The sequence below is a fragment of the Gossypium raimondii genome, chromosome 7 (genome assembly GCF_025698545.1).
Source record: "Gossypium raimondii isolate GPD5lz chromosome 7, ASM2569854v1, whole genome shotgun sequence".
NCBI lineage: Eukaryota > Viridiplantae > Streptophyta > Magnoliopsida > Malvales > Malvaceae > Gossypium > Gossypium raimondii.
In genome coordinates, this window is record NC_068571.1 from 38969465 (window position 1) to 38974582 (window position 5118).

The window sequence follows — 5118 nt, forward strand, 5'->3', positions numbered from 1 at the left end:
TTAAATTTACACATTATGATCTTGCATTCCCCACTAAAAATGGAATGAACAACAATAGTAAAAAAATTCCAAGAACACAGGAGATCAAGACCTGAACATGAGATTTAGGGGGAGTAAAACTTACTTTGATTTGCTTAATAAGTTAAAACCTCACTTCTCAACAATCCTAAATATCTTCTACAAAATTTGAAATGACAAAAGCAATGGAGAAGACGGCCTAAACATGCTCTTCAAGGAGGAGTAAAACAAAGTAAAATGTATTTTGATTTGTTTATTAAGTTAAAACCTCATTTCTCAACATCCCTAAATATCTTCTACAAAATTTGAAAAGACCAAAGCAATGGAGAAGAAATAGATAGTGAGGGAAAATATGGTATGGTAAAGAAAAATTAGTTGCTAAAACAGTGTGGGAAACAATATAACTTATAGGACAACTGAACAAAAGAAGACTGTGTTTAAAAATTTTCAAATAGTAATGCAGTCAAACACCATGACAACAGTTGCAACAAGCATGAACTTAAGGGGAAAAAATCAGTTCATATCAAAGAATTGTGAACTTGCACACCACTTGCATAGTGGAAAATTAGTTGTAAGCTATTTATTGAATGCATACTCTTGGTAGAAATATTTGTTGTTATACTCAATAAGAACATGAAAATTATTTATAAAAGGCTTGAGAGACAAACCAGACAGAGTGATTTAATTTAGATTAGAGTGCTACCACAAGCGGAGGCTACTCCTACTGTTGTTGGTAGTGCTTATCATTATTCTATACATATCCATTGTTACGATTCTCATTGTTATCATTGGCAACATCTTTATCAATAATTTTAGCATTTTCTTGTTGTTCCCTTTCCCAGTTCGATTGCTCAATCTTAGCACGTTTCTCCTCCCTGCCTTACGGATTGAGCTACGATTCCTTTTTCCTCTAGGGCTTCTACTTCGTCCTCTCCGATGGCCAGGACTTGTACTTTATTCCTTTTTCTTCGGCCTTCATGATAATTATCCCTATCATCATACCTTTTACTATGACCATGTCCACCATAAGAGTGCTCCTCACAGCTAGTACGAAACCTATGAGAGCTTCTACTTTTGCTTCGGCTATGACTTCGCCTCCTTCTAGACCTCCCGAAAAACTAGCGTATTATCTCCTTAATGAAGATGAATGCAATGAATAAATAAGACCTATTAAACAATAAGAATATACAACTAACTTTGATTTGGAGAAACATCTCACCGACTGATTCTATAAAGGTGCATAAAATTACAATATCCACCACGATTACAAGTGTTCTCGTCATACTGCCTGCAGGTGGCTTCACAGAAGCCTGTCACAGGTGAGAAGTCAACAATGATACGCTACCTTGCATCAAAAAGCATAATACAATTTAATGATAGAAGCAAGTGTGGAAATACACTTCCGAAATGATTAGCAAAATAGAACCTAATAGAAAAAGGGCAAATTAACAAGGCAACCATTTATTAGAACTACCAAAAAGATAATGTTAAGAACACAATCATCTACTATAATACCAGAATTACTAAGAGGTAGGAAATAATACAAAAGAATAATAATGTAGCCTAAACCCGACCACTGTACAATGTTTAAGTTTCTTTTTTGTTGAACCTATTAGGCTCATTCATATTTCGTACAGGTTGACCTATCTAACTACTATACAACTCGTTTTTACATTTTTAATGAATTGTGTTAACAGGTTGGCTATCTAGACCATTTAAACTTATTTATTGCATTATTGATATATAAAAACAACTTATTATTGGTGTTAAAATTTAAATAGATCATGTCTAAATCAGTTAATTGTGTCATATTTAACTGTATTTAAATCAATTAACAATAACTTTCGTAATAAACATGATGCTTTTGTTACAAGGACACTGACACAATTAATTAACTGTAGAAAACCATTTATTTGTTAAGTGTTCATCTGAAACTGTCAAAAACTGCTAACCCTACCTTAGCCACACTAGAATGTGTTGTAATTCATATCCTAACCCAACAAAACATATATACATATAGTATTACAAAAGTAGAAGTCAAACCTGCATAAAATCTTCCAGTAAAATTCTTAAGCGCATTTCCATCATGTTCTTCCTCTCTAAATTACACATACATATTATCCTCCTATCCACAAAATTGAAGAATAATATGAAATTACAAAAAAAAAAAAAAGGAAAAGAAAATGAAAAGGACACAACTTCAAAGGAAAAAAATGTTACCATATAATCAGCCAAGTTGTCCCATAAGTTCAGACTCTCAATTTCAACGTACTTGCTCAGTTCCTATAACATCCTTGAAAATCTCTAGGTCGTAACAATATTAATTTGAGCAATTACGAATCAAATTTCCCAGAAGAACTAAAATTTGATTTATAAGTTTTATTGGAGAGGGTAGTAGGAGATCAAAGAAAATTTAAAAGACTAATGTATTGAGAAATATTAATCTGGGATATAGACTAAATTGTAAGGTTTTACAAGGTGTTGGGGTCAAAGTGAGAAATGAAAAGTAAAAAGGATTAAATTAAATTAATGACGAAATATGTTAAGATAAGGAGAGCAATTTTAGCAAGATATAATGAATAATGATGATGGTTAGATTTTTATGAATAAGTTACAATTTTATATTTTATTATTATTGATATTAGTATTATTATATTTTATTATTATAATAATGATGATATTTTAAAAGAAAGAAGGAGAAGATTCACCATCATCATCTTCTTCTTCTCCTACATGTTACAACCAATATGGGGAGAAAGTAACTTTTTTTTCTTTTACAATCTAGTCCTCTATCATCATTAAAGGCCTTTCCAAGCTTGAAATCATCAAATTTGTATAGAAACCTTAGCTAAATCAAGTTACCCACAACATAGAAAGCTTATATTTTTTAATAGAAGTGGTGGGTTCATGTTTAAAGAGAGAATCTAAACTATGTGAGAAACTAAAGATCTAAGATAAGATTTTCATGATTTAGCAACAAGATCATGTTTATTTCAAATACTTGAGCATGAAAGTGATGAATCAAGTGTATTGATTTATCATATTTTATGAAATTGATGTAAAATGAAGAGAAAGACAATGAAAAGATGGGAGAAGAGTAGACAAAGGAAACAAGTGGACAAAGCTTGAAAGAAGTATAATCTAATTAAAATTTGTAAGTACTTTAGAATTCTTTCTTACCTAATTAGATTTTATTAAAATGGTGAATTAAAGAACATGCTATTGTCATGAATTAAGTACTTGTAACTTAATGAATGTGTGAATAATTTAAGAAAGTAGTAAATGATTGTGGTTATTGTTGATGTGATTAAGTGTGTAGACAAAAGAATTAAATTGAAAAATGTTAAAAAGTTATGTGTGATTATGAAATTATGAAACTTGATTGTGCTTGTGATAAATATTAGACTTATAATAATATTAAAACCCTTATATACTTATGGGATATAGATGGCAGGCCATTAAGAGTTCCTTAACGCGCTTATGAATTTAGCATTTCAGTGCTTGTGTTCTAACACTATAAGTGTTCATAATAATCAAGCACTTACATGCTCATGTACTTCGTGATTATATTCCATATATCCTTCTTGTTCACTCGAGTCTATAAGGGGCAATGTGAGTGGTATAAAATAATAATGATAAAAATAAGTGAATGATGGAAGTATGGTAAGTGAAAGTGTGTTAGTTATCCTTATTGCTATTATGTACTTTATCTTTGGTTTAATTCTTGGATTCAAAGGTAAGATATGAAATCTTGATTACTTACAAAGTTTTCACAAGCTTAACGCGTTTGTTTTGAATGCGTAGGTAAAGTTCGTTTTGAAGGCAAAATTTGAAGTGGCCATCTTCATCCTCATCTTATCATCAAACAAGGACTAAAGTATATGGAAGTTTAATTATTGGTAACAGAGTGACATGTACATGGGATTAGAACCATGTGAATTTTTATTATAACATAACTAAGAGGTTCCAAAACTATGTCATGCATGCTTAATGTAATTTTATATCTTGAGATAATCTTCCTTAGATGGATATACTCGTGTTATATGAAGTTTTTAAATGATAATTTGACATATTTTGAGTCCTAAAATTATTTAGATGTGTTATAGAATGGTTGATGATAGTTCAAACTTGGTTTTAAATGTTTTAGACATGTTCCAGGTAATCTGCCTTTGATGTCGCGACATCAGTATGTCTCGTGACTCCCATTTCCCAATGTCGTGACATTGACTCTATTTAAGTAATCGATTTCCAGTTTCATGACATCAATCATTGTCATGACACCACTTTCCAATGTTGCAACATGACATTGTTTACCTTGTTTTGACCCGAATAAACCTCAAACGATTTCGTTTGTAACTAAACTTTAAAATAAGCCTAAAAATGACTTAAATAACTTCAAAAGATTCATTTATGTTAAAGTAAAGTCTAACTTGATGCTCAAATTAAATCAGTCTTAGTGTCCAAATGTGACATCTCTTGCTCAAGATGTATAAGTTCATTTCAAGTGAAGAGTGTTACTCAAATAAATTCTCATAAAATCTCTACAAAAATTAACATTAAAGTTCAACATCTAATACTAAGTTGCTTGTTGATATTAGAAGTAAATCTAAATTTTGATTAAATCGTAAAGCCCTAACACATCACTAAAACGTAGGTTTTTTTTTTAAAAAAAAGTTAAAGAGAAATACCTCGAAATGCTATTAGATCTTACAGGGGTCGATAGGGTTACCCTAGGCATCAATGCCGGGGGTGACCATATCAAGGCACTGGTACATATTGGAGAGGAGGATAGTAGGACTGACGACAGGTGCTAATCTTGAAATAGAAGGGGCAGTTCACTCTATCCTTTTTCGTACCAAATATGGACGCTAAGTGCTCTGCCATTGTTGATTCCTCTCTCTTTCTTCCTTTGTCTCTTAAAGGATCTCTTTTGTTTTTAAATTTTAAGGGGAAAAGTATGTGCATGTGGGGATTATTGGACGCCAGGGAGAGAAATGGAAGGGTTTATAATGGTATTGGAGTTTGTGTGATGTGATTGTGACCGTCGAATCACAATGCCCTTTTTTTTCTAGATGTTTCCAAAGGATGATGGATTGGATA

At 31.6% G+C, this 5118-nt stretch overlaps 1 pseudogene; it reads right to left on the minus strand.

Moving 5' to 3' along the window:
* Positions 1-739: 739 nt before the first annotated feature.
* On the minus strand, positions 740-4902 carry LOC128042304 (splicing factor U2af small subunit B-like; annotated as a pseudogene).
* Positions 4903-5118: the final 216 nt, after the last annotated feature.